This window comes from Sinocyclocheilus rhinocerous, unplaced genomic scaffold, assembly GCF_001515625.1.
Source record: "Sinocyclocheilus rhinocerous isolate Xijiao unplaced genomic scaffold, SAMN03320098_v1.1 scaffold1348, whole genome shotgun sequence".
Taxonomy (NCBI): domain Eukaryota; kingdom Metazoa; phylum Chordata; class Actinopteri; order Cypriniformes; family Cyprinidae; genus Sinocyclocheilus; species Sinocyclocheilus rhinocerous.
The window spans coordinates 48,087-59,986 of record NW_015648618.1 but is presented as its reverse complement, the minus strand read 5'-3'; the positions used below and the strand labels follow the sequence as shown (position 1 = coordinate 59,986).

The window sequence follows — 11,900 nt, the reverse complement described above, 5'->3', positions numbered from 1 at the left end:
TTAAATATGTTTTTTTTTTTTTTTATTTAGTTGAGATTACCCTGTCTCACGGTTTCAAATAAAGCATATAGTGATTAATAATCTCAGAGGTCTGTTTTGAAAGGTTTATACAGAATCATTAAAAATCGATTTCTCCATGGAGAAAATGAAAACTTCTATGGCTTAAGTGGGTCATTTCTGCTCCACTGGTGACACCAAATTGAATAGCAAAAATGACTGTATTTTAACAGGTTTCCCATTCACTCCCCATCTGCCATTGGTCTTATTGCCTAATTATATAACTGTTTATGATAGTTGTGACTCCTCTCATAACTTCTTCAATCTCTTTCTTTCTCACTCAGGGGGGGGATGAAATATTCATAGCTTGGCAGTGTGAGTGAGTGTGTGAGTGCACCAGCACAGTGTCTCAAACATGTTCCCTCACATGTGGAGATATGTCACTCACACACTGTTTTTATTTGTGTGCGTTGAGTTTTCATCCATAAATTTCTTATTCAGACAGGAATTAGAAGACTTGTCAGATTCCAGATGCTTCCTCAACCTCAGCAGTTCCGTCTGAATTCCAAATAACAGACCAACAGTCCATGTGGAAGATGAATAAATGGAGAGAGTATTGACAGACGAGAAGAATTAGTAAGGTAATGCTCAAGAAAAAGAACATAAAAAAGGGGTTGAATATTTAATGGTCTTTCCCTGAGCTTGATGTCTAGCCTCTTGACACGTACAGTATTAATAAACAAGATGGCAAGATGCTCTTGCGTATTTGAGTGAAACCGCAGGCTGTTGTCTTGAAGATGCTGCAAAGGATTGTAAAGTGTGATGTTTGTCAAATTGAGGTAAATAATATGCAAAAACATTTAGTTTGCGGAACAGATAAATATGGAAATGTGTCATTTGAGTGAATTTTAACAAGCCATTTTGTTCCTTATTTATTTGCATACATGCATAATCGAATGCGCTAGTGTTTGCAATGAAATAGCATAATGATATACTGAATCATGCCTGCTATTTAAAAAAAAAAAAAAAAGAGTATGTGAAACTATGCAATTATAAATGTTTAAAACAGTAATATGCATCATTGTGATCAAGATTTCATTATATTGTATGTTTCAGTAAGAGACATCCAATCAGTTATTTTCCTTTTTTAGTGCAATTTTGTCTTTTGGTATTCTGATCAAAAGTGAGGTGAAAGTTACTTCTAATTCATTTGCATTGTAAAATGGCAGGTGAAGTTGAGTGCAGTCTGCATTGTGGGATACACCTAGTACAATATGCTTTGTTGTGTAGCCAATGTTCTAAACAGCATATAGTATATATGCTGTGTACAGTATGCAAACTTTCTTAATGTATTAAATATATGGAGAACCTACTACAATTGTCAAAATCTGCAGTTTGCATCAAAGCACGCAAGCATACATATTTTGATCAGACTAAAAAGTTATAACATTTTTGAACAAATAAATAAACAAATTCATTTTCAAGTTGATAACTGTAACTCACACGCCAGGTAACAAACATTTAGCATACTACTGTGTGAAAAGTTTGCCTACGTTTTAAATGGGCACTAGCGTACTTACTAAATACTATGTTGTAGAATGTTGTTTACTATTTTGTAGAAATAGCATTTGAAACATTAGGCATTATTTGATTGAATGGTAGATTCAAACAGTAGTATACTACAGTGTTGGCACATTGAATGCTTAAAGGGATAGTTGACCCAAAAATGAGAATTCTGTCATTAATTACTCACCCTCATCTTGTTCCAAAACCGTAAGACCTTCATCTTCGGAGCACAAAGTAAGATATTTTTTGATGAAATTCGAGAGCTTTCTGACCCTGCATAGACAGCAACACAACAGAAATGTTTTATGGCCCAGAAAGATAGTAAGGACATCATTAATGAAGCTGGCATTCTGAAGGAGAACCCGGATGCTCTGTGCCTTGTTTACAAGATTTACAGATCAGTATAGATCAGTGGTCAGCACTAATGCAATCTATTTTCGTATCATTGAGATACTTTCATAGTTTTTTTTTTTTATAATATATATATACTGCACATTTTGATCCTGCCATTTCTTGTTTACAGAAAGTTTGCATACTAATCACATCATAGAGTAGTCTACTGTTTCAAACATAGTTTCACTCTTTTCATACTTTCAGAGTGCACTTGATTAATTAGTAACATCTCTATTATCTGGTTTGTTTGCGCTTTAGGGTACATTTGCATCTGTTGTGCAACTGGATTTGAGTTGTGTATGTGGAAATGCAAAAGCCACATGTACATGATTTTACGCTGGGGATCGGCCTCTCTGAGTACGGCAGCAAGCCTCTGAATTAATGATGTGATGGATGGTGTCTGTGGTGGCACTCCGCACTTCGGGGATGAAGACACGTCAAATCCATTCCTGCCAGTTGGCCGCTGCTTTAAAAGGCTGATTTCCCAGGTCTCTTCTTTTACAACTGCTGCATGTTATGTAAAAGATCTTTGAACATAAGCAGAAGTCTGGCTTTAAGATGGTGCCGGTCTGCGAATGGCAACCTGATCATGTCTCATCCAGGATTTCTGATGTCAAGTCTGTGCAGTTGTGTGTGGTCATGTTTCCTTTAGAGGATGCCTGACATCTCCGGTTTGGTTCTTATGATGTGTTACCATCTGAGGAGGAATTAATATTGGCATTTAAAGGAACAGTTCACTTAAAGGGATAGTTTGCCCTACAGAGCACTGACCACCAGAACAGCCAGGCATAAGAACAGTTTTTTTTCCTGCAGGCCATATTCAGCCTGAACAATTAAAAAGTTCATCACTACACACTGTCCATCATAACAGACACTTTTATACATAGTATCTGGAAACTGTATATTGTAAACTACAAATATGGTACACTTGTAAATAACATATCTGTACATTCATTTAAACAATTATGTTTTTTTCCTCTATAATTCTATTTCTGTATATAGTGCATTATTTATTTTTCTGTTTTTTAGCGTTATTTCATCCTTACCGTGTAATCCTATGCGTGTCTGCACTATCATGTATGCTTGCACTATGTGTGTACTTTCTTCTGCACTGGAAGCTCCTGTCGCCAAGTCAAATTCCTTGTGTGTGTAAACATACTTGGTAAAGCTCCTTCTGATTCTGATTCTGAAAATAACTTCTGTCATCATTTACTCACCCTCAAGTTGTTCCAAACCTGTATGAATTGTTGAACACAAAAGATGATATTTTTAAAGAATGATGGTGAACAAACAGCTGACGGTAGCCATTGACTTCTATAGTATGGAAAAAAAATACTATGGAAGTCAATGGCTACCGTCAACTGTTTAAAAAAACAAAACAAAAAAAACAATTATTACTGACCCCAAACTTTTGAACAGTGTATATTCAAAAAACGTTTGACTTCAATGATAACTTTTCACACTTGAATTGGATCTCTGCTGACGAGAGAGGACGCTGGCGCTTTTTGTTCGCCGCTTCTCCGTTGTAACAGTTTCTTTGTTTTAATAGTTAAAAAAAAAATTTTTTTTGCACTGATTGTTTTAAATTGTAGGGAAACGTTGGCGTTTGTTGTTTTCGCCGTTTCTCTTTTTTAACAGTTTTTTGCACGGATTATTTATCTAATTGAAGGCTGTCTGCTCACCTACTGCTATCCCTTCCAACATCGGCTGATTGTTGGTCATTTTTTACTATCAGTGGGTGAGCACCTGGATTTTTTTCTGTCGTTTAGCACTGCTACTGCGAGCTTTTCAGTGATCGGCATGAAGCTCAAGTATTCCGTCCCGCAGCTGCTGACTCTCAACAACCGCACCATTCCAATGTGCATTGCAGTTGTCAAAGAACTTGGACTTCTGCGACGACCCCGTTATATCCACAGAAGTTCCCGTCGAAAGTTTGTTTACCATCGGCGTGGCTGCTCTGCTTCAGCCATTCCATCCATCTGGACCACTGTCGAATGTCTGCCGCGTCATTAAAACAGTGTCGTTCTTGATGTTAGTAACACGGGAAACACCGCGAGATCTTTGCATGCAAAGCTGGACTGTATGGGGAAACATCAGGAAATCCCTGCACATCAAGCACGACAGAAAATGTGGAGTGAGTTCCGGTGTACTACGGCCTCTACAGAGATTCACTACCTCATTAACGCTTAAAATAGAACTTTATAATACACAATCCCTCACAAATAAATCATCCTTTATGCAAGACCATATCATGGATAAGGGATTAGACTTTATGTGCATTACAGAAACATGGCACCAGCCAGAGGTCTACTCCGCATTAAATGACGCCTGTTCCACTGGTTACAGCTACCAGGAGAAAGCCTGCAGCACTGGTCGTGGTGGTGGCTTAGCTGTAATACACAGACAGAATTTGGAATTGTCCCCCCTCCCCCTGCCTACATTGTCTTCTTTTGAATGTCTTGCATTTAAGTGTAAATCCCCTTTCCCCATGACAATACTTCTCATCTATCGGCCCCATAAACAAAACTCAGTTTTCATTTCAGAGATGCACGATCTACTTACAACCCTCTGCACAATTTCTGTTAACATTATAATACTTGGAGATTTTAATATTCATGTAGACACTTCCCCTGCCACTTTGCAGCTGAGTTTCTGCAACTACTGGATTGTCTCAACCTCCGACAACATGTTGATGTCCCCAAACATTTCAGGGGCCACATACTGGACCTGGTCATTTCAAACTTAGCCTCTATTAGTAACCTTCTGGTGTATGAACTGGGTGTATCTGACCACAAGGCCATCTTAATGGAGCTGCCCCTCCCCTTTTCCTACACTAAAGATAAGCGTCAAATCTGTTTCAGGGACCTGAAAAAGATCAACCCAGACACTTTGACCATAGACCTCCAGCATCTCTCTTCTGTTGATTTCTCCTCAGTCACTGAGCCAGTTGATTTCTACAACCAATCTCTGAGCAGTCTCTTAGATTTCCACGCCCCTATCAGAACTAGAACTGTCACCTTTTCGCGCTCAGCTCCCTGGTACACCTACGAACTGTGAAAGATGAAGACAGCTGGGCGTGTCCTTGAGCGTCGCTTAATGGCCTCAGGACTTCCTGTTCACAAGCAAGCATACAGAGAGAATCAGAAGGCCTATGCGAGGTCTTTGAGAGAAGCACGGTCACAGTTCTACTCCAATATCATTAACAACAGCCCTGGAAACTCCAAGCAACTTTTTTCTACTATCAATCACATCCTTAAACCACAAACTCATTGTCATTCAGGAGTTACAGAGGAGAGGTGTAGCAACTTTATCACTTTTTTCAGGAAAAAAGTAGATAACATCCGCTCCGTCCTATCCAGCTCCCCTGTCCTGTCTGTCCCGACTGTCGACCCACAGCCTGGGATTTCCCAACCTCTCTGCTGTTTCTCTGACATCTCACAGCAAGAGGTTGAGAACATTATTAGAATGTTGAAACCATCCACCTTTGCCCTGGACCCCTTCCCCACATCCTTGGTAGAATCTAACCTCTGTGTTGTAAGTCCTTTGATCACTAAGTCATTAATCACTCCCTCCAGGCTGGTCATGTTCCATCTACATTGAAAACTGCTGTCATCAGACAGCAAAAAAAAATCCACCTTAGACCCAGAAGCCTTTGACAACTACAGGCCCATCTCCAACCTTCCATTCCTTTCCAAAGTGCTGGAAAAAAAGTAGTAGCTGTGCAGCTTTTGGTCCATTTAAAACAAAATAAATTGTTTGAGAAATTCCAGTCTGGTTTTCGTTCCGGCCACAGCACGGAAACAGCCTTGGTCAGGGTTACAAATGACCTTCTGATGACGGCAGATGCTGGCTCTCCATCTCTCCTTATCCTCCTGGATTTGAGCTCAGCATTTGACACTGTGGACCACAACATTCTCCTTCATCGTCTGCACTCCACCATTGGTCTTTCTGACTCTGTGTATAACTGGTTCTCATCTTACATCACTGGGAGAACTGAGCATGTCGCCTTGGGAGAGGTTAAATCCTTGACACACAATGTCACCTGTGGTGTCCCTCAAGGCTCAGTGCTTGGTCTGATGACACTCAACTATACGTCAGGACCACCTCAACCCCGTCTGCTGTCCTGGCATCTTCCACTTTGACCACCTGCCTGGAGGAGATAAAGGCGTGGATGAAGCAAAATTTCTTGCAGCTAAACAGCTCCAAGACTGAGGCCATCCTAATTGGCACTCCAAACTAGGTCCGAACATCTGTCATTAACAGCATTACCTTCTCTGGCCAGGATATTTCACTCTCAACATCAGTCACCAACCTGGGTGTTAAAATGGACTCGCATCTGACATTTGAGGATCACATCAAACATCTATGTAAGACCTCTTTCTTCCACCTGAGGAACATCGCTAAACTTCGCCGTATGCTCACTTTTGGAGATGCAGAAAAGCTTGTCCACGACTTTGTCTCCTCCAGGCTGGGCTATTGTAATGCGCTCCTCATCAGGATCCCTGGCAAAAGCCTCCAGAAGCTGCAGTACATTCAGAACAGTGCTGCTAGGATCCTGATGAGGGTGCGCAAATATGATCATATCACTCCCATCCTTAAATCGCTCCATTGGCTCCATCTCATTCAGGATTGAGTACAAGGGTTCCCTCCTCACCCACCAGTGTATCCATGGAGATCCACTGCTCCGGGTGTGTTCACGGTGTGTGTTTGTGCACTTTGGATGGGATAAAAGCAGAGCACCAATTCCGAGTATGGGTCACCATACTTGGCCACATGTCACGTCACTTTTCACTTTCACTTATCAAAGCTGTGAAAACCTCCATTACACGACATTTGTGAATGTCCTCATTTATAAATACAATACATAGTTTTTTGTATAATACTGCATATATAATATTATAATATAATATTTAGTTTTTATTGTAATGTCAGTTTGATTATTTTGATGGTACCCTTTAGACAGCTGTTGATAAGTGACTCTGCAACTACATATCAGCTATCGGTCATTAGAGTATTAGTATGTCTGCTACTGTAAATATATGCTAACACTTTATTTTGATGGTCAGCCAACAGATAAACTGACTATAAGTGTCTTTGCAAGTACGTCAACTTATTCTACCATACTAGATTCTACCATTCTTGAGCATACTAATACTCTAATGAGAGTTAGTTGGCATGTAGTTGCAAAGTTGCTTATAGTCGATTGATTAAGGGGACCATCAAAATAAAATGTAACCATAGAAAAAATATTTTTTTTCAGTTGGAGTATAAAGCTCACATCAATTAATTAACATTAGCTCCACAGGAAACACTCAAATAACACAACATCTAACCACTCACAAGCTGTAGTAAGATACTGTGCAGATCTCAAACAATGTCATGATATGATACAGTCCATTATTCTGTAAATTAAGTAGATTTAATATGGTGTTCATTGTATGTTATAAATAATCATTCTCTTAAACATATAACCACAAATACGTAAGTATTATGATGTATTATACCTGTTGTTATGATTATTCATGAGTCATTTTTGAATGAGTATCTGTACTCTTTTCATTTTACACTACATCTTTACACTCTCTACATTTGAAATGAGCAGTTACACATTACATTTCATATTGCATGGACCTAGCTTTTTCTGCAGCAGTTTATTTCTGCTACAAAAGATGTGATACTGCCTATTACAGGTCACTGAAAGTACTGCATCTTGTGCGTTTTGCCTTTACTCACCCAAACTTGTCAACAAGGCTACTTTGTGAATGCCAGTTCCTTAGCAAGTATTTGTGAATCGCATCAAATAAGAATGATATGAAAAATTTCCCTTGACCACACTAATTTCTTACATTTTATCACCTCTCCTTGCTACGGTCCTGGAGTTATGAGTCATTATTTTTGTGTGTGGCACTCAGAAAACAACAGTATTTAAAATTCCTTCAAGAAGAATGATTAGTCTCCCCAGGTGTGTCTTGTCTTATTAAGCTTGTTAGCCCCCTGTGTATATTAGGGGTGGTACGGTTCGTGCAAAAAAATCGAACCATACGGTTCGGCACGCGGTTCAACTTAAATCTGACAACGCATCTGTAATATGGTTTGCTATAAATAACACGTAAAACAAACAGGGTTCGGATAATGTATGTTTCTGTTGATGGATGCGCATTCTGGCTTCCCAGTACATTACAACAACAGTGGTGGGAAAAAAAAAAAAACGTGGACAAACCATTCACTCTTGTTCAACGCGAATGCCGTATGCTGGAATATGAACAGTCATTTATTACGTCATCACCTGGGTGCTGATAGTGCGCGTGCACAGGTGAGACCTGAACAGCACACGTTGATATCTGTGTTTAAACTAAACTCATTTAAGCTTTGCCAGTTTAAACATTTAAGAGCCAGAGGACGTGTGTTCGTGTGCGCAGTGAGAAGATTTGTGCATGCGCTCATCCGAAGTGCGCAAACCCGTGCCTCAGAACACGCGCAAATATTAAGCTTTCTCTGAAGTATTGTTTAAATGGACAAATTCACACAAATATTATGTCAAAATGCCCGTCTTTGTAAGTATCCTATAGCAGACATAGCCGGATCAGTGCATTCTCTTAAAGTGACAGCACTATTAATCAAACGGCAACAACAAAGAATTCACTCATACAGTGAAATATGCAATGCTGTTTTACATTTCATTACTTTATTAAATTTCTGTACCTAAAAACTAATGTTAGACCTACCTAAAAAAAAAACTGAAAATCACTGTTTATTTTATTTGTATGTTTACTCTATTGTATTTATTTGTGGTGTTGCTTGTAGTTAGATTATATTTATTTTATTTTTATTTGACAGTATAGTTTTTTCCCTAAACATAGCACATACCGTACCGTAACCGTGACTCTAAAACCGTGACACAAACCGAACCGTGAGTAAGTTGAACCGTTCCACCCCTAGTGTATATATAGCCCTAGTTTTTCTTTAGTTCTTTGTGAGTTGTTGAATATAATGGTTGTCTGTTCGCCAGTCATTATGTTCTTTGTTGCCTTTGGTTTTTGCCTTGTTTGTTCTAGTTTTTCCATGAAATACCAGCACACAGATCCTTGCCTCTGCCTGTTTTCCGCAGCTTCTCCACAACGTTAGTTTTTCACTGGCATGTCTCTTTGACTAGTGCATCTTTGAGCCTATATTTAGTATAAGTAAAATACTTAAGTACTGTTAAAATCACATACTTTTGGATTGCTTGTTTTGGAATTGGTGACTTGTAACGTGTAGTGGAGTAATTTTCACTGTAAGGTATCTGTACTTTTACTCAAGTATGGTTTTTAGGTACTCTTTACACCTCTGGTTATGAGTCATTATTTTTGTGTATGTCACTCAGAAAAAACATCAACTTCAGTGAGACAAAAATGGCCTCAGGGCTTAAAGGGTTAAAGCAGGGTAAAGAGAAGGAAGAGGGGAAGGATGTGGAGAAGTGAGTTGTTTCCTGTGAGTTCATAGTTTTTGAGGTAATTTCAGTCGTACAGAAAGTAGTTTTAAGCTTTTTGTAATTGCACTCTTTTTCAGAGAATTCTTCAAAATGTCTTTTGTGTTAGAAGAAAGAAGTCACAAAGGTTTGGAACGACATGGGGGCAAGTAAAATATCTCTTCAACACACAGTTCCAGGGGGACTGACAGTGACTCGGATGTGCTATACTTTTCCCTGCTTCATATTTAATATTTTAGTTCGTCATTCTTCAAAACAGTCATTTTAGTTTCTATGAAGAGAGATAGGCAAGTAAAGTTGTGTGCTAAGTCTTTTTGATGCAACCTTGGCATCTCAGAAGATTGTCCACAAAATACTGGAAGTTTTGTATAGAAACTCCCAGATGAAATGGCATGGCCTGTGGAAGGGGAAAAAAAACAGTGACCATTTCATAAGCGGCATTTTGGTGACTATATTTTACAGCTCGTGTTCATATATATTATACGATTATAATATTATACGATTTCATATATTAAGTCATATAACCTGATATTATAAAATGCACTTATAATAACGTGTGGTACAGGGGAAGATCACACTATTGATTAAATGGTATATTGTTAAACACCAAGAAACATCAATAAAAGAGACTAAATCGATAACAAAAATAAGAGAATCTAACTATGAGTTTACTTACTTTTTTCTTAAAGTTTCACTTTAACAATATTTTCCTGTAAATGTGTGCCTTTTTAAAATGTTTTAAAAACATAACTTTTTGTATTAATATATATACTTTTTCCTTTTAATATTATTACACTGTAATTGAACAAACTCATTTTGTACTGCTTTGGACAGTCGACTCATTTTATTTTCAAAATTTTTATTCTGGGTAATGTTCGCCCTCTGGTGGAAAAAAGAACAACTGTATCAAGACAAACGCCGCAAAAACCATGATAAGTAGATCAGTTCTGGGATAAATACCAAAGCATATTTACTGAAAACTCACGTTCAGGTGTGAGTTCTGCATGAAGCTGTGTCTGGTCTCGGTTCAACTGTGGTGATGTCGGATTCGTTATTTTGAATAGGATCTTTAATGAATTGGTTAAAGTGTTTACAAATGTGAATATTTGACTGACCGTATAGCAGACATGTTATGATTAAAACGTACTAGAAAACCTGTTTTATACTTGTACGGCGCTCAGTTTTACCAACACCCATGGTTGATTAAACAATGGTTTAACACATTTCAATAAAAACTCTTCAGTCATGTAGTTAAAATTAATTTCAGCATTCGCATCTATGTAATCAACAGAACTGGAACACATGAAATTACGATTAGCATCCTAATAAATCGTCGAAACTGTGTGCCTAAAATACGCTAACTGCTGTCGTTTGTTGTTGTTTTGAAAGAAATCGTTCAGAAGATCCGGTTAGCGGAACTCCAGTCCTGTAACAGGTTTACATTCGCTTTCTCTATATCACTTCCGCGTACTTCTCGCTTTATTAGCTAGACTGTCACATACAGGCGGGAGATTCGTGTCAAATAGCTTACAGAAATACAAATTATTCCAGACATCTCGGCCGTTGACAGGTATGCAAGAGTCAAATATTGCGTTTAACGCCAACAAAACGTTTGTACGTAACATTTCTGATCTATTCAGTTGGGCACAAAGTGTGAGACATTGCTTCATAATTATGTATTTGACACAGAACTGTATCTGTTGCATTGTATTAATCCGCATGCTGTTGTAAAGTCGCTGAAATGATTTCGTGTCGCATTATAGATCGAATGAATGGAGCCGTTGAACTTTCTAACGACTGAAGAGTTGCTGTTTTTTCTCCACCGGAAAAAGACGGAGATTTCGTGCATCGAGCAACCGCACAGATTCCTCACTCAGCTGCGCGACCACGATCTGGTGCCGGAGAAACTGGAAAGGTGGAAACACAACCACCTTACATTCTCATTTTCTCTCTCTCTCTCTCTCTCTCTCTCACACACACACAAACACAAACTGCTGTTCAACATCTGTAGCTCAGCTCTGGGCTCCATCCTCCACCTCCCACTGAGCATTCTACTCAAGGGCAAATAACAGAGGATACAAAACAACTCCACCATTAACTACCAACCCCATGTCAACAACAGCTCAGTGCAGCCAATACAAGAAATATCTGTATTTGATCTAGAATAAACAAAGTACAGTGGGTATCGAAAAGAATCACCCCCGTGCTTTTTGCTTTGCAGCCTGAAATGAAGATTCATTTTTGAGCGAGATGCTAACGGTCTAATCAGATTCAATGATCTATGCTAAGCTACAGCTAAAAGTGTTACCGCCAGACCCGGAGATCGGCTGAATGGATTCGAAAACGGTAAAACTCTAGTGGAGTCTTCCTTTAATATATATATTTTTTCATTTTATGTTCAAATAGTTAATTAAAATTGGTTACATAGGTAAAGGCAGTGTGTTCCAATAGTTTTTAAAGACACTTTTTTTTTTTT

General features: G+C 38.6%; 1 pseudogene; it reads left to right on the top strand.

The window, feature by feature from the left end:
* The first annotated feature begins 3,756 nt into the window (after window positions 1-3,756).
* Window positions 3,757-9,577, top strand: LOC107710032 (RNA-directed DNA polymerase from mobile element jockey-like; annotated as a pseudogene).
* Window positions 9,578-11,900: the final 2,323 nt, after the last annotated feature.